The following is a 19,877-nucleotide window of genomic DNA, read 5'->3' on the forward strand; positions in this document are numbered from 1 at the left end:
GATCTTTATGGGCATTGATAATTGTTAGATCTAAGCAACCCTTGTGTCTGTTGGTGCCAGCAGTAAGCAGCAAACAGATTGTTCTTGGGTAAACACGTAAATAGCCAGGTTGGACATTTTGCCTCTTGTTGTCTCAGTTTTGGTGGGGAGGGGCTTGCACTGGTCACTCTGCCTTTCTTCTCAGACGTAAATGTGCATAAAAACATAAGCATAAAAAGATGATCTGAGCATGCATTTTTATTCCACTTATTTATTTTTAAATAAAAGGTTATACCTATAAACCAGCTGCTATATATTATCTATACATATTAAATAATTACCCATATGTATTTTAGTAGGATTTGATTGCAATTGTAATCCTATTGACATCTACAGATTTGGGGTGGGGGTGGGGGTAGGGGACAACTATTGTGCTGGCTGGAGATATCTGCAGAGGTTTAAAGGATAATGTACTAACTCACCTAAACCAATTGCTCACATGCTCCTGTCATCTGTAGTGTGTGTGTGGCATGTCAAGCCAAACCATACAACCACAAATGTTTCCCAGGACTGCACACCAACATAGTCAATCACAAAACAGAGGAGCACAAAATAGCTTCAGCTGGCTCTCCATTCATCAAGAAAGCCCCTCCAACATGCTTCACTCATGTAGTGCTTAATAGTACAGGTATGCTTAAGTATGATTAAGCCAAAGAAAAATTGGTACAACAAGTTGTTGTCCCAAAAGGATTGCGGACTTTAGAGGCACATTATGGAAAGGCAGAACAATTTGTTAAAACATTAACATTTTATTGAGAATATTTTAAAAAGAAGAGAAAGCCAAAAAGTAATATATACGTATGTACGGCAGGATACAAACGGCTACACACACGCAACTCCTGGGTTTGCATACTCGGGCCACTTACCTGGGATATAGGTCTGTCCCTCCCCCCTTTCCGGAATCCAACTTGACCACCTCTCCAGCTTGGATGTTTGGGCATATCTATGGTCATAAAACATCTGATCTGTATATCATTTACTGAAGGCAATACGGTATCCTCAGTTTCAGGACATCATAACCTCTTGCTCCTAGATGCATCAGAGAATATATAAAAATCTTTTCTTTTCTACCTGGGGCCGTGACTTTTCATATTACAACTCACAAGAGAATATTTAATCATCTATGGTCCTGAAGAAGCGCAATACGAAACGCGTCGACCTTCCAGACCAGTTAAATATAATCATCTCTTCAAACAGTGTGCAATGTTTGTATACCCACTACAAATCATATGGAGTCTCTCTTTTCACCATTGGCTCCATTTTTAATGTACTGTTTTATGTATATATGACGACTTTTTGGCTTTCTCTTCTTTTTAAAATATTCTCAATAAAATGTTAATGTTTTAAAAAAATGTTCTTCCTTTCCATAATGTGCCTCTAAAGTCCGCAATCCTTTTGGGACAACAACGTGTTGTACCAATTTTTCTTTGGTTTATATATTTAGGATTATGGCACACCGGGGCTAGCTCTCCTTCTTCTCTAAGTATGATTAAGCCTCACACAGGTGGAACGTGGTATAGGGGCTTTCCTAATGGGTGGAGAGCCTGGTGAAGCCGATCATTTGTTTTTTGATTCACTACGTTGGTGTGTGCTCCTGGGGAATATTTGTGGCTATAATGTACATGCTATTTTCATTGCCTCACCTAACTAGAATCATAACTGGTTGATGAAAGCTCAAAACCTCATATGCTTGATAGTGTCAAGATTTTGGCATTTGTTGGCACATGTTTGCCAGCCTCCACTGGCAATCAGTTATCTGCATCTGTCTGATATAACATATAATCCAGGTGACATGACTATAGACGTAAGGTGAAACTCCAGGCGAACACAGTTCAAATGAATTTATCTTGCTTGTTATCTGCCAAAAGATTTGGATATTTGTCCAGCCTTTCTTGTGAAACACACCTCTACTAGTCTGGAAGCTTTCTCTGTCCCTTCCTAGTTTACTATTGCTGCTTCCTGGGTGAGCTTACTGCTTTCTGGATCAGATCCATATTCATTGGACCTAGATTATGATAGTGATTCATAGCCCAATAAGCTTGCCGGAGGGCTGCATTGCTAAACAAGAAGATGAGTGTGTCATCTGCCTAGCTATGCCATGTGCAGAGGTGTACAAATCACAAGACTTACTTTAGGGCCTATGTCAATGGGTGTTCTTGTCAAACACTGCGTTCAAATAGAAAAAGCAGCCTTTGATGAGAAAAGGCTGTGTTTAAGCTGCTTTGCCTGCAGCTCAAAAGCAGCTCAATAGGACATGCTGGGTCCCGATAAACACACCACAACACAAAGCAGGTCAATCGCAGTCTCTTAACTGTCATGTGTAAATCAAACACAGCCTTGGAACTGTTATGTGTTCAATAAACGTTAATAGGATTTTGCTTACCTACATTTCTTGTGTCTTCCAAAAGCATGTCAAATGCAGGCCAAGCAAAGACCAATGACATGAGTCCTTACAGAATTAAAAAACAGTTTATTTGGAAGGTAACACATTATATATACAGTACATGTATTTAGTGGTTTGCCTGTAGCTTAATTTAAATGATAGGTTCACCTTTAGGAGTATTTTACATGTTACACCCATATTTAGGGTGTAACATGTGACATGCTCCTATTCACCTGTCTCCCACCACCAGAGCCCCCCTCCCTGTGACAGCGGGTGGGGATTTCTCTCCCAGCACCTGCTATCACATTTTGAAAACAGTGCAGCTGTGCGGGGCTCTGTCCACACAGCCACATCCTTCATTCACAGCAAGAATGAATAGACTACAAGTCCCATCTCCCATCGCCACTTATAGTTTTAATGGACCGCAAGCATTCTGATCAGTATGGTTATAGTCCATTCACAATGCCTAAATACTCTGTAACTAAAAGCCATTATGGAGGTACAGGTAACAAAGTTGCAGGCAGTGTATGCAGGAGCCTGGCATTGCATCCACTATCCACTGATCAATGCTTGCAGGATGCTCTGAAAAATAACTAATAAATGCACATTTGTTTTTCCTTCAAAAATATAAAAATATGTGCATTTAATTTCTAGTTTTTTTCACAGGAGTAATTACTCTCTCACCAAAAATACACAAATCTAAAAAAGTTGCATACTGTATTTAATGATAAAATATATAAAAGGGATTTCATATTAGCAACCTTAAAGAGAATCTCCAATCAAGAGAAAAATGTACAGTAAAATTACATAATATTTTATCATATGTACTGTTTCTTTTCAAATTTGATGTTATTTTAACTGGCTAAACAAGGGATACTTTTTTGTACTTTTATTTTACTTTAATGGACATACCTTACTAACCTTACACGGATATAGCCTTTCTATCACAGTGCATGTATTTTTTATATGGGATTTTTTACGTTTTTCCTACCCATTTCTAAACAATATATACTGTAGTTAAAGTGCCAGTCTTTGACCTATTTTTTGCTGTTCTGCAGCAAAAATAGCGCAAACATCCAAATTGCTTATTCAGGAACATCTGATCTTTCCTGCCAGGACAAGAAATCCACATAATGGCCTTTATAGGCTTGTTAACTCCACAGATACACCCAGTATGTTAACAAGCTGGCACTCTTCAAGCTATAAAGATAAAAAAAAGATGTGTACATGTTTGGCACAAAAATGAATAGGGCAAGTCAATTGGTCCTTTGTCTTGAGGGTCTTAAGCGTAACACTTTGTGATACTTGTTTTTCTGGCCAGCACCCACCCAAACAATCACTCGTGGCCTGACAAAAGAACACTTGTGTTTTATTAGTGGCCTTGCAGAACAATATTGCAATGATCAGGGTGGACTTTCAAGAGACACGGTAAAATAATTTCATTTTGAGAGCTCGACAGGGAGAATGGAGAACAAATAAGAGAACCAGACATTTTCTATTTTTATGAAATATCACCTTTATAAAATACAACCATCAAAATAAGGTACAAAGTAGTCCCATTCTCACAAATTGATACTTACAGTTACAAGCCTTCCAGTAAACAGTACTGCACACTTGTCAGAAAGTACAATGCAGATGTTTTGCAAGCTCACCCTTGGAAAAAAGGGGAAAAGTTTAGTACATATTCTAGATAAAATGTAAAATGATTCTTTTATCTGTTAAGCCTTGGACATTTTAGGATTTTGTATCAACACTATCTGTAGCTTCTTTTTCATCATCATACTTAGCATAATATCACCTGAACAGAGATTGTCCTAAATGTGTAGCTTGTGAAGAACAAAGGGGGGCAATTGCATAACTACAACGGTAGCCACAATGGAGAGAAGAAAGAGTAAGGGAAGACTTTACCCTTCACTGCTGGTCCTATGGATACATCTCTAACATCTTAACTTTTTAAACCCATCTCTACCCAAATAATTTTGTTTTGAAAAGTGCCTGGAAGGGTTAAAGCCTCAGCCTGTGTCCCTACTGGAAAGATGTTGCTTCCCTTCCTGTCAAGACAGGAACTGATAGAAAATGGTGATGCAGATAAAAAAACATTTTAATGGACTGAGAGAGGGTCAGAACATTTGACAAATTGACATTTGTATTGTTGTCTGTGCCTTCCTGTCCCAATGACACCCCTATGCTCCATTTCTTTAACTGGATCTCCCAGTTAATTCTCCCCAGTGGAAACATAGATGGAAATAACAACCTGAGTAGAAAAAAAATGTAACCCTTCCCTGCTCTATCCAAAGCTAAAAAACTAAACAATATGTCTGCAGTTATGCTTTAAAGTGGAATTCCCCCCACAAAACAAAAGTTGCTAGTTATTAGTATATAAAATACCTTTAACTTTTATAATATGCATGAATTGCTGATTGTCTAGATTGCAAACAGTCGATTGCAAACAGTTGTCCAAGCTAGACAATCAGCATTCTCCTGTTCTGTACTGACAACGGTCTGCCTGTTGAGCGGAATGTGACAGCTCATAGGCACTTCCGTAAACCGTTGTTGTGTAAAAAATCAGCAGAGCTCAAAGTAGCCCTGACTCTTATTACCTGGCCATGTCCCGCACTACCTGGCTTCATCTCTATCCTGCCCAACTCCACCTCCATCCCACCAGGCCTTGGCCCATCACCCCCAGCTGCGCCTTCACCCCACTCGATACTGTCAGATAGGTATGTAACTTCTGTTAGTGACAATCGTAGGGAGCAGGAGGACACTCCCAACCGCCCACTGATCTACTGAAGTTGAAAGCTGTGTGGTCACGTGACAGAGGGACTTTTTAAAGAAAAACAGGTACAAAGAAGCATATTTAAAATATTTGAGTATTTAGTTAGTGTTTTGCAGAGAGTTGAAGGGGAACCTCTCCTTCTACTTTAAGCACTTTTGCAACGGTGCTAGCTGCATCACAAGAAGCAGTGCTATTGGGATTGGTAATGTGGATAGGAGCAGTTGGCAGTCATGTGAAATGGGTGGCCACAGCCTTGTAGGTTCTCAACCAAATGTTCTATGGCATTCTGCTGTGCAAAAGATAAACAAAACCAGGCGCACATCCAACCTAGTGTATTATAGTTTTTATTAAAGGAAAATGAATCAATATGAAATGCACTCACATGGTACAGCAAGTTGATTAATTTTCCTTTAATAAAAACTATAATACACTAGGTTGGATGTGCGCCTGGTTTTGTTTATCTTTTGCATACTTTTATACCAACTCCAACATTTTGAATTTCCCATTATCTTCTGTCCTGGTGACCATTGTACAAGAGGTGACTATACCCAATGGGTACACAGAAATAAAAACTACATTCTTTATGTTGTTCATTTAAAACAAAAACAGGTTTCATTTCTAGCTGCAAAGAATATGACTGTAAATAAATGCATAAAAAAAATTATAAAATGTATGAGACTGTTACTGTTTAGGTAATTTATTGCTGGGCATAGACATGGTAATTCTAATTTGGTCTGCCACTTACAAGAGCTTTTACTTTTGTTGTATTGATCCAGATCCCTGCAATTCAATTAAGATAAGTAAAGTTGTTTTCAGTCATGTAGAATTCTTTTAGCAGTCAGGTTTTCTGCTGTGTTTGTCCCTCTGATATTTGCATAATTATCTGTTGGCATATGAAATCAGCAATAGTAAGGTCAAATAGCTAAGTGTTAAAGGTTTGGTGATGTCATGTTTTTTAAAGCAGAATTGAAAATGCTGCTTGAGAAAGCAAAAATCATGGTGTAAAAAAAAAAAAAAAAAAAAAAAAAAGGAACCACACTATTAAAAAAGTTCACAGATCTTGCAAAGAATTCAATTTCTGCCAGCTTCTGATATATGGTTGATTTTCAGTGTCAAGAAATTGGTCAAAAGATCTCCTCTCATACACATTGTCTTGAACAACTGACATCAGTAGATGTTTATTCCTCCGGTACCCAATACACAGACTGCCAGTGCACAGTGTGTGGCCAGCTGTGCTTCAGACCTCAGTGCAGGTCTAGAGCACAGGTTTGCTTATATAGGAGTTGCTCTCAGTGCTCCTTTGTGCACATGGGGTGTACTGTACCTTATGCTCATGCGATGGCCATATTTACTTGCATGAAGACGGGAAGGTGTTCTGTGCAGGACAGTAAAAATACTCCAACCAAAAAAAAAAAAAAAAAATATATAAAAGTAAACGTTCCAAGGTATTTAGTAAAAGGTATGGTGAGTTTTTTGAATTTGTAATTTTTTTGTCACAATTTTTTGGAAAATTAAGAAATTAAAAAATATTTTTTCACAAAATTGTCATTTTAAAAAGTTATGTTTCACACACAGCTTAGACATACTTAGAATTACATCCCAAAACACATTCTTCTATGCCCCCTGTGTACAGGGATACCACATGTATGAGAATTTTTCACAGCCTAGATGCATAGGGGCCCCAAAATCCAAAGAGCGCCTTTGGGCTTTTCAAGGAGTTTCAAACCCTCAAAAAAATGACCCTATTTTGGAAAGCAAACACTACAAGGTATTTTATAAGAAGCATAATGAGTCTCTTGAAAAGACATTTTTTTGCCACACATTTTTGGAAAATGCAGGAAAATGCAGGAAATAAAATTCGTTTTTTTTTTATACAAAGTTGTCAATTAATAGGATAGACAGCATCCGTATAATCCTGTGCTGTTCCACTGTAGCGGTGGTGCTCTTCCCGGGAATGCAGTGCATTCCACACAACCGGAAATGTGCGTTCCAAGGAGGCAGGAAGTGACGCAGTGACGCTCTACCCGTTTTGTCTAGCTGACATCATCAGGAGTAGGATCCGGGATAGAACAGCATGGAATTATCTGTTCTATTGCCTTGTACTCAGCGTTTTTTTATATGAGTACTTTTCTAATAAAACATTTGATTCTAACCAACGGTACTACACTATACGAGCCTCTTTTCCTCATATATATATATATATATATATATATATATATATATATATATATATATATATACACGGAGCGTCCTTGGATTTAAAGTGGCCACGCTACCTTAAAGGAATCATGAGATAGGATACTGTGATCCTTAAGAGCCATATCCGGCCCAGATTACAGGCGTGTTACCCCTGTAGGGGTTAGGATTTCTGGTAAGTGCGGTCCTGGGATTGAGGGGAGCATGTTTGACCCATCACACTGACCACACTTGGAGAGCCCTAGGATCGGTTTACAGCACCTTAGTCACCTGCATATGCATTTTTTGGAACTGCATTAATTTCCCCAGCACTGGTTTACTTTCATGTGCGACTTGGATGTTTGAACTGTTCTGCTTGTGCGATTCCATCCTGAAAGTCGTGCTGAATTCCTTATAGCATGTAGCTACTTTATATGTGATTTGGATATTTAATTATATCACTGTATTGATTATATATTCTTTGTTTTTGATTTTTAGCACTTCAGCACTATGTTACTTTAAGTGCGATTCGGACATTGGAGTTATAATTTATTTCACACATCTATGTTGGTGAATACGTAAATAGCTTATTTTATTAGCACTTAGTCACTTTTTATTGATCCCTCTGGGATCTGCACCTAGTCACATTTATTACCGCAGCACCTTTTGATATATTTACTACTGTACCACCTTCCATTGTATTTTTATGTATTGGTATTTTATTACTGCTCACCTTTGAGTCACTTCCCACTTCCAGCAATTTATATACATGCTATTTATTGCTTTGAAATTTGTGTTATCTCCAATTTACTGCATTGTGATCTTTAAGTGATATATTCTCGGATCCGATTCCCTCTACTTACCTTACCTACTCATCTATTAGACTTTTTTTGGGCAGCGCCATTTACCTCTCCCATATCTCCATACTGCACGATACATCCTCCCCGGATTATAGATAGGAGGTGGGCTGCAGCCATTTCTTCTTCCTTTTATCATATATATATACTCAGCTTTATATCCTAGCGTGGAATTTTTTCTTTTTTCTATAAGGCATATACAGCTGCAAAAACTGCAGTATTATATTATATGCAGCCTTACACATTTTAAAAGTACAAAAAAACGGTATTGGCTAAAAAATGAACCTTATTCCCCGTGCTGTCCCCAACAGGCTTACTGCTCCAACCTCCAGCACTACTCATCTACCAGGTAAATTATAACCAGCATAATCTAACCCACCCTGTTGGCTTAGGCTGTTATGGACACACCCTTGGAGGCTTATCAGCAAATTTATGAATAGCTATTGCATGAAGCTCAGGACATTTTGGTAGCACTTGAGGCCATTCATATATACTAAGTTGACCACCATTGGCTTAGGCAATCATGCTAGTTGGTTGGCCTTGCTTGACCTGAAGCCTCCCTAGATCACATGGCAGAGACTAAGTGGGAAATATAGAAATATATTATAATGGCCACATGACTGACCTTGTAAAAATTAGAAAACAGCATTCCTCCAGTACAAATGCCAGTGTTTGTGACCTTTATTTAGCTTACTATAACATCATACTGAAAATGTTGCAATAAAGTTATTTACTTTTAATGTTACAATTTTTGAGCTAATTGTGTTAAACTGTAAATAAAAGTCAGCAGCTAAAAATACCTCTCCAGGGATCCTGTGATGTCGGCACCCCAAAATTATTTTTCATTCGGTTTTCGGTTGCTGCTGCCACCATTCCTTGTAGGGGAAACCGGCAGTGAAGACTTGTGGCTTCACAGCTGGTTCTCTACTGTTCATGCGCGAAGCGTGCTGCGCTTTGTGAATGGCCTGGCAGCAGGGGAAGGAAAAGGGGGACAAACACAGGTATTCCGCCCAAAGGTGCCAAATGTGGCAGCGGGGGGGGGGGGGGGAACAAGCAGGACTTCGCCTTTTAGGTGGAGCTTTGCTTTAATGACTCAAGCAATGTGTTTGAAATGTTTTAAGAAACTTGTTTCTGCATATAATTATCATATGGAGACAATTTCTCTTCAATGGGGCAGCCATTGGCAGTACAGGCAGTGGGAGTGGTAAATAGTTATCCCCTTTTCAGTTTAAACCTCTTTTCCTTCAGATGCAAAAACTGCCTTTCTTGTCTTTTGTGATAGCCTTAAAGTGAACAACTTTCCACAACGTTTTCTATATGTACCATTTGTGTGTTTATAATATTTGATCGTATCTCCCCCAAAGTTTAACTAAAGGTAAAACTTTATTTAACGGAGGGTTATAACCCCTGTCAGGGTTTTTTGCCATCTGTGTCCCATATTAAATATTTTCCTTCACTTTCTGTTCCACAGCCAAAACATGGAAATAAGAGGAAAAAAATTGGTTTAAGCTCGCCATACATAGATTGAAATGCTGCTCATGGACACGTGTGCAGTGTGTAGGAGATAAAAATACACCCACTTCATTGCTGCACATATGCTTTATGTGGGCAGCAAGAGGTTAATTGCAGAACACCGCTTGAATGAATGTGTCATCCATTTTGGTATGACCCACTTTGAAAATGTTATTGTAGCTGAAAAGGATCATCAAAGCTTACCTCTTTTTTATGCAGCCCAAGATGCCTTTGATTTCTGGATCTGCAGAATGGCTCAGTAGCCCAAACTAACCTAATTTGCCATAGGTGCTCACTTGCCCACATTCCAGCTTAAGCCAAATCTCCTACTCCATACAAATTCTTTAAGACTGGTTACACCTTTGTGCATTGCACTAACATGCATTAGACATAAACTGTGCTGCAGTACATGTAGTGTTAATAATTTTAAAAATAAAAATGAAAAGTTTTTTTCGATGCAGTCAGCTCTAATCATGACCACAGGACAGCCAATAGTTGGGGCTTACTGAATACATAGGAGTAAAATATGACTCCTATCCTTACTGGCCTTATTGTGCAGTCTATGCAGTTTGGGACTGTGGTTTTCTAGTCTGGGACTGGATCCTTTGCATATCCCTTTGGTGGTTGTAACATTTTGGATGTAGTATATATTAAGGTCCACAAGATGGTAATGTACCTATGCCCTTATGTCTCCTTATGGCTGTTTGGGTATTAGCCCTTGTCTTTCCCCGCCTCTGCCAGTTGTCTGGTGGTGGGGAGGGGGTGGTGGTGTCTGGTGAGGAGGGGACGGCTCTGGCTGCCCGTCCCGCCATTATGGAACATGTCTGGGATTTCCACTCATGTGCGGTAGCAGATTCCAGAAAGCTGGATCTCCGGCATTGTACACTGGAGACAACAGTTAGGGGAGGAGAGATTTTTTGGTGCCAATCTCACCCTATTTAAATAGGGGGGATATCATTCAATCCCACAGGCAATTCATGTCAGAATACCATCTCCAAGGTCTTTCTCTGTGATTGAGCGGGAGACTGCATTAGGATAGGTTACAGGTATTTTTTTTTTAAAGAAACGAGTGCGCTCAGCAAAAATAAACATACATCAAAGGTGCATATATAAAAAATAAAAATACAATCTGAAAACACTTATATACTTAACCACTTAAGCCCCGGATGATTTGGCTGCTAAAAGACCAGGGGGTATTTTGCGATTCGGCACTGCGTGACTTTAACGGACAATTGCGCGGTCGTGCGACGCTGTACCTAAACTAATTTGACGTCCTTTTTTCCCACAAACAGAGCTTTCTTTTGGTGGTATTTGATCACCTGTGCGATTTTTTGATCACGCGCTATAAACAAAAAAAGAACGTCAATTTTGCAAAAATAACAATATTTTTCACATTTTTTTATATGAAATTCCCCAAAAAAAAAAAGTAAAAATCAAAATTTTTTAACATTTTCGGCCAATTTGTTTTATGCTACATATGTTTGGTAAAAAAAATCGCAAAAAGCGTATTTTGATTGGTTTGCGCAAAAGTTATTGCGTTTACTAACAAAGGGAAAGATTTTTGTCATTTTTGTTGTTTTTTTTTAACGCGTAATGGCGGCGATCTGCAATTTTTTTTGCGGTACTGCGACATTGGGGCAGACAGATTGGACCCTTGACTGACATTTTTTGACACTTTTGGGGTTACCAGTGACATTTCTACAGTAATCAGTGCTATACATATGCACTGTTACTGTAAAAATACACTGGCAGTGAAGGGGTTAACTTTATTTGAGAGGGAGGGGCTGTGTGTGTCCCTAGGGGCGTGATTCTAACTGTGATTGGCTGTGGCTTGAGCTGTAGTTACACTGATCAACGGTCCTACATAGTAGAACCGTATGATCAGAGTTTCTACACAGGGGAGAATGACAGGCAGCTTGTTTACACAAGCTGTCTGCCTCTCTCCCTCTCCCCCGACGATCGCAGAGTGAGCGGTGGACATCGGGTCCGCCGGTCACACGCGCGGGGGGGTCCGTGACCACGCGGGAGCGCGCCGCCGGCGGCGCGCGCCTGCTCCCCAGAGCCTCACAGGCTAGTGACATAAATATACGTCACTTTGCCTGTGAGGGGCTGACTGCCGCAGTAAATATACTGTGGGCGGTCGGCAAGTGGTTAAAGGAAAAAAATCCATGCGTGACAAAGTGTTATTCAATGAAAAACCACTATAGAAATCCTCAAAGTGAAAAATATATATATATATATCACAGTGCAAAATTGAAAAGATTATTTCCAAGTATTTAAACAGGGATTAAAGTCCATAAAGTGTAAATGATTCTTTCTTCAATATGACGGCCAAAACCAAACTTGCATGCAACACTACGTGACCACAAATGTAAATGGGTGACTCCTTACGAGATCCCCACTACCAAATAGCCTGTTCAGTATTACCCTCACATGGTTAATTGGTTGGGGGGGGGATATAAAGGTGAATCTCAAGCTGCATGCATCACCACGTAACTGAATATAAATAGTGGATTGCTTCTTACCAGTCGCATAATATCAAAGGAGTTTTAACAATCTATTCCATGTAGGGTGTTGAGGCTGATTTCAGATGTCCCATCAGCCAAAATCTCCCACAGGATAGAGACTCCTCACACATAAGTCACGTTTTCACTTCTTTCCCCAGCTCCATGTTTGCCGGGTTTCGGTGATGAGTAGACTCTTGGCCGGCCGCTCTTCCCACAGCTGTCAGCTCTCATACACTCCTGCGTCTCTCGTTACAGGTATTGCATTTGGGTTCTTATTTTTCTCTATCTGTGTGGCGGAATCTCTTCCCCTCCTTTTGATTGATTTTTATGATGCCTCAATTTAGCAATGATGGGATTGTTTCCCATATGTTTTCTGCCCACTTGGATCTATACATCTCTGATGCAGTGGCTCACCTTTGAGTTTTCCTTTGAGGCCATATCTATATATCATCTAGGCTGGGTATGTTTACATGTGGTGAATGGTGGTGGTTTTTGGCTAAGCAAAATATATATATATATATATATATATTGTATTATGTATCAGGTGGCTGTAGTGGTAATTCATATGTGCTTCCCTTTTTTTTCAGTATTGTTAAATTCACTTTAAATGGGGTTGGTGATGTGTTTTCTCTTCCCTCCCCTATTTTGTGGGTGTTCCCCCCTTCAGCTGAGATCTCTGGCTCACCCAGTCTTCAGTGTCTTGATCCGCTTTTGGGTCTGGCCATTAGAGATGAGTATTTGTGATGGATCTTCCTGGGCTACAATGTATTTTATCACTGTAAGTTAATGAACATACACTTGATGGAAGGACTTGAGAATGAGAAATATGTTTTGTGAATATATATATTGTATGTATTTTACTTTTCTTTTCTTGAAAAAGCCGACAAAGGCAAAACGCGTTGGCTTGAGTCCTGCCTCCCCAATGCAATATTAATGCATATGAGTCTATTGTGAATAATTTTTCAGTCACATTGTTTATGTATATGGGGAAGGGTCTCTGTCTTCAGGGGTGCTCTGGGGTAATGATGATGTGTTATGCCATCCATTGTTTTTAGTGGATTTGTAAACCCTCAAGCTTTGAAAGTTTCTGTACAATAAAAAGCTCTTTTTAATAATGATTGCGTATTGTTAATTCTATCTGAGAGGAGTTTCAACACCTTTAAGGTCCCACTAGTTTTCAATTTTTTCTATAGTATGCTGGGGCAGCCACAAGCCTGAAATTAAGGACTAGGGATGTTAGGAAAAGACTGCACTTTATTTTAAACTGTTGTGTTAACTTATTCTTCAGTAAAGCTATTGAAACTTTGCCTCTGCCTGGTTTGAAGTTATGAAAAGTCTGTAATGCAAGTAACTGGCACACATAGTCTACAGCTCAGGACAGGTAAAGCATTTTGGGGTATGAAGTATGAGAGTAATTACAATGTGAAGATACAGTGGTTACCAAGGGCTAGCAAACATTTTCTCTTCTTCATTGGGCATCTTAACTTAGGTAGTCAGGGGACCCTACACATTTTAAGGCCTGGGTATAAATTTTGTAATCCAAATGTTCGACTCCAGTAGTAGATTAATTGATAGATAGATTCAACCGTGTCAAAGGTAGGGCAAACCTGTCAATACATTAGGATAAAACAATGTTAATGCATTCAAAATATCAAAAAGCATCGCTAAATCACAATACAAACTTTTACCAACATACAGTGTACTGTAAATAATATATATATATATATATATATATATATATATATATATATATATATATATATATATATATATATATATATATATATACATATATATATATATATATATATATTTACTTGTCTATTTGGTTCAAATAACCCTTACATCCTTTGAACCCTTAAATTCTACTTGATATAAAGAAAGGCAAAACAAAACTATATAGGCCTGTGTTGATGGGCTTTAATTGATTTCAAACAGGTTTTAAAATCTCTACAAGTCTATAGAAAAGGAATGCAAAACCTGCTTAAAGCAGGTCAAATGGAGGTCTGAAGGAGGCCAACCGAGGGTCAAATGCAAATCAATGAATTCTGAATGATCTCATAGGTATCTGAAACTGATGTAAACTGATGTCAAACTAGTGCCATCAAGCTACACCATGCCAAAGCCCATTGAGACCCTAAAGGTGATTCAAACTCAGTAAAGATCCATAATGGTGTCAGACCGATTATCCTATCAAACTCAAACCACATCCCTCTACACAGTTATTTTACAATTAAAGAAATGATTAGGGCTTTTCCGGTGTCACCTCAACAAGAGTGATAAACATAGATTTTATTTGTTTAAATAAGTGTAGCACTGCCCCCATAGGAGCTGCTTAAAGTGGATTCCCCTGGGTTACCCGTAGCAACAATCTGTAAAATATTCCTCACTTTACACTTGGCTCAGTCAATGAACAGTCCAGGTGATTTGTTTTTTTTTTGTGTTTTTATTTTATAATGGGATGGGAGAAGGGATGAGTGGGATACTCCATTCTAGTAACTATGCACAACTTGAGGACAACTATCTGCAGAGGATGTGGCAAGGCCGCTGATTCACTTTGCCACTGAGGTGAAGATTTAATTGCTGAAATGTGCTTTAGCTTCTTTTCAGGGTCTAACTTGGCACCCCCTTTCTGACCCACTGTGTGTGTTGACCTTCCATGGAGTGGTCCCCTTCCTGGGCAGACCCCTGGCAAGCTCCCTGGTACTCACACATAATGTTTTTCACTGGGACCTCTACCACTGCTCCACCTTCAGTTTCTCCTGGACATCACAGCTCAGGTCCACACTCTGGTCCACTAGGCCGACTACCTGTGACCACTTTCCAACCTGACAGGAGGAGAGTCACCCTCCTCCCGCAGAAAGACACCCTGTCACATGTGCCCTTGGCTTTTATGGTCAATCCCAGGATGCACCACTGTTGTGCCCTCCCACTGGGACTGCCACAAAAGCCTGTGTGCCACTGGCTGTGTTTCCTCCACTGTCCAACAGACTCCCCTATTGGATACAGTGGAGACACTCCCTCAGACCAAGTGAATCACACCTGGACACATGTAACAGGCCTAACTAGAAATCCTGCTCCCTGATAAGCATGAAAGCAACCCAATGATTTTACATAGCACCTGACTAGGAGTGTGCTACATCAGTATAAACTCCCTCATTTTTATTTAACATAGAAACATGATTTCCATTAAAAGCATTTTTTACATTGAACAATTAGAGAAATAAACATTGGGACTTTTCAGGGGCCATCTCAACAAAATTGATACATATACTGTAGACTTTGCTATTTGTTAATAAAGTATAAACCCTTCTTTTTATTTACCGTATATACTTGAGTATAAGCCGAGCTTTTCAGCATGTTTTTTCATGCTGAAAAATCCCCCCTTCGGCTTATACTCGAGTCACTGGCTCACTTACTTTTTAAAAATATAGCCGCATGCCCGGGAATAGCCGAACGTGTACGAGCTTTCCCGAGCATTGGCAGTGCATGCGCGATGATGTGTTGGCGCCGGGCGGAGCCATTTTTAAATTGAAAGCGCCTCACCGACAGGTAAGTGAGACTCCTCCGCAGCCCCTGAATTTCCCCATGCAGTGCTGCAGGCATGGTACAGGACATTCTCCTGTACCATGCCCGCAGCACTGCATCTCCTGTGCCATGCCTGTACCTACTGTGCAATGCCTGTACCTACTGTGCCATGCCTATACCTACTGTGCCATGCCTGTACCTACTGTGCCATGCCTATACCATGACCTGTGCCATGTCTATACCATCCCCTGTGCCATGCCTATACCATCACCTGTGCCATGCCTATACCATCTCCTGTACCATGACCTGTGCCATGCCTATATCATCGCCTGTGCCATGCCTATACCATCACCTGTGCCATGCCTGTACCATCACCTGTGCCATGCCTATACCATCACCTGTGCCATGCCTGTACCATCACCTGTGCCATTCCTGTTCCATCTCCTGTGCCATGCATATACCATGAGCTGTACCATGCCTGTATCATGACCTGTGCCATCTCCTGTACCATGCCTGAACCATCTCCTGCACCATGCCCGCAGCCCCTGTTTTGTTTCTCGTGGTGGTCCAGTTGGGTCCAGTAGCTGCTGCATTTCCCACCCTTGGCTTATACTCGAGTCAATAAGTTTTCCCACTTTTTTGTGGTAAAATTAGGGGCCTCGTCTTATATTTGGGTCGGCTTAAACTCAAGTGTATACGGTAATATAGATTTTCTTTAATCATAAAAAACATGTCTTACAATCTTGTATGCCCTTATTTCAGTTTAGTAAATCCTAAAAAAAATTCCTTCACATATATAAAATGCACTATTGCACCTAATTGGTCAGCAATTTCTATATTTACATTATAGCTATATTATTTATTTCATCTTAGGCAGCTGAGTGATTTGGTAAGGTATGTTGATGTTAAGCACATTTCACATTACATACATGCTACTACTTCAGGAAATGGGGAAGGAAGATTTAAAAAGAAAAACATGTATATATTCTCAGCAATAATCAAATATGTTGTAATCTTCATTGGACAAAAATCAATCTTTATTTTGGAATCGGACTAACTAAGCTACTCAGACGGTCCTGGCCATGAGGAGAAGTCAGGTACTCCTCCACCATTATTATGGGGGAAATCTGCTTTCTCTCTTATACATCACCCTCACCAGATGAGTACACATTTCTTGAGGAAACAGTTTGTATACTGTAGTACTGTACTGTGAAAAGTCTAAATGTCCCAGCTGTCTGAGATATAAATAATATCTGTAAAATGTTAATATGGAATTGCTGACCTATAATGTACAATATATAATTTATACTTGTGGAGGAAGCTTTTTTTAATATTTATTAAATGCTATAAATAAGAGAATACAATACATATTTATGAAAAAAATGTTAAATAAGAAAGAGGGTTTACAGTTATTTAACAAATTATAAAGTCTATGTGTGCATATATTTTTGAAGTGGCACTCAAAAAGTCCCAATGTTTATTTCTCAAATTATTACCTGAATAAAGATTGACATTCCTTCTTACCTCCTAAAGGATGTTTAATAGATCCACGACCATAGCTTAAAACTATTAAAATTAAAGGAATGTATTCACTTGATTCCAATTAACACCTAAATCCATATAATTAGTAATATAATGGTATAATAATACATATATAGACCTGTCTGTGTTGTAGTTTTTTACAGTGCATGTCTAAAGTAAAGTGTACAATGGAGGAAAATTATAATTTGACTCTGACAATTAATAATGGATGGCTGGAGATAGAAAAGGATGATTAATTTTTAATAACATTAAATTACTAAATCAGTAGTGTGATAATTTTATTTAATATATACATTTTTTAAAGAAGCATTTTATGGAATTTTAAGCATTCATGCATGCCATTTTTTTTACAGAACCATGAATAAAGAAAGCTTCATATGAATAACCAGTCAATAAAAATTTTATATTTTGAATGTTTTGTTAAAATGTGTGCGTTATTTTTTTACTTTTAGGCCACACCTACTGTTTGAACAAGTTGCCCATATTAAATATTGCAGGTACAGTGATAATGCTAGCAGCTAGTTTAAAAGTAATATTTCTTGCTAATTCCTGTCCCCTCACACTTTTCCGTTACAATAACCCTTTCAGTTCAAGCTATTTTATTTCAATGATATTCATCTGTACTCTGTTTAAGTGAATGGATGTGCTGCTTAAACAGTACGTTACATAAATGCTACAAGTCAAGGCCCAAATTTTGTTTTGATGATTTTTATTAAAGTTTTTAGAAGTACAGTGTCCTGCAACTGCAGGTAATGCAGAAAAAAAACAGAATGTAGATTACCAACAAAGGTGTGAGCCCCCTTGTATTGCCATTTGGAGAATGCTTCGTATTGGGAACTCTAAAGGAAACATTGGGTTGTCTTGTATGGGTAGGTATTTGAAGATGAAGGGGGATAAACCCAAGTTATTTTGCATTTCTCTTCAGGCAATAAATAAGTCCTTGATCAGTAAGTTATGTTGTAGATGAGCAGCAATCATTTTTGGATTGTGTTTCAAAAGCAAAGGTATAGTGTAAAGGGGGTAGAAAAGGTGAAGAAAGTATGTGTGTGAGATAATATAGAGATGAAGGTTCCCTTCCTATTTTGATTCCTAAATAAGTGATATATGGTTTACAGGAAAAGGGGAAGAATGGAGCCAAGGAAGGGATTTATTTTGACTTACAGTGTTTGTTACCCGAGCATTTAATTAAAAAAATATCCTGTATTCTTAGTATTGTTTCTTTTGTCTGAAATCTCTGGTGTTCCTGCCAGTCCCTCTGCTTTCCTATTAAAAACTGACCACATTAAGTAAGAAAACACATTGTGGTTAGTTCTCTAGCTATGCTGGGAACTCAGCCTGCTCTCCTCCGATGATCAGACTTGTCCTGGTATGCCCCCCCTGCACAGCCATTCACTGGGAAGCTCAGTGCGCTGTTGTTTTGCCTCCCCCTTGCTGTTATGCAGCTGAGAACAGAGGAAGCAGAGAGAATGTGATCACTTAAAAAAGAGGGAAAAAAGGTATTTATATTGTTTTTTATATATATACTGTAGCAGGCTGACGCTGTGCTGCTCTGTAAATTCATGATTTACGCCAGATTTTGGGAGAAGAAAGCCCACTGATGGCTCAGGTGTGTGCTGGCTTCATAATAGAGCCAGAATTAGAGCTCAGGGCTTCACCCTCCTGAGGGAGGTCAGTGTGTCTGAGGAGAGCTGTGTGAGATGCTGCTGGGCATCAAGGTTTTCAGGTTGGGGCAGAGGAAGGCCCAAGCCTGAGAGGAAGTCCATGTGGGAGGGGAGCAGCCAGGAAGCTGTAGAGAGAGTTTAGGAGGGAGCTGAAAGGAAAGACGCAGAGCTAAAGTACAGCGTCTGAGCATAACCCTGGGATGTGTTTATTGGTCAAGAAGAGCAAAAGGTGTGTCACGTACCGGGTTGAGGCTAAGCTCAGGGGAGGGCTTTCTCTTACACCTCCTGTCCTGTTTCTCCTGAAGGTGGTGACAGGATATAGCAAGGCATGGAGAGCCACGGGTGCCCACTTGGAGATCCTTGACAATGTACTTGCAGCAGGTGCCAAACAGCGAGCAAGCTCATGGGCTGGCAGATGTGGATACATGCCAACAGGTGCAGAACAGATGGCAAATTGGTGGACTGGCAGGTGCATGTACACAGCGACAGGTGCAGGACAGCAGGCAGCAACCAAGCTGGAGAGCAGGCGGGTGCAGGGTCTCATGTGGTTAGGCAGATAGAAGTCAGTAACGGCCAAGCAGCAGAGGTACAGAATCGGATCAACCCAGCTTCTGTATTAGGTGAGCAGAGAAGGCACGGGAACAGTAGGCAAAAGGCAGAGTAAGGTCACAAGCCGGGTCAGCAATAAGGTATCAGAAACAAGCAGAGTCAAATAGGCCAGGTATACACAGAAACAAGCACAGGATCAGGTCACAGACGGTAGAAGCTGACAACCACTCTGCAATCTTTTGGTCTATGGAGCCAGGTTAAATAGGCAAGAGGGCGCTAAGTATTCATGCACGCTCACACTAATGCGCAGGTGCGTTAGCAAGTTAAGGCACGTCTAGTTGTCACTAA

Source organism: Pelophylax lessonae, assembly GCF_965119305.1.
Source record: "Pelophylax lessonae genome assembly, chromosome: 5".
NCBI classification, from domain to species: domain Eukaryota; kingdom Metazoa; phylum Chordata; class Amphibia; order Anura; family Ranidae; genus Pelophylax; species Pelophylax lessonae.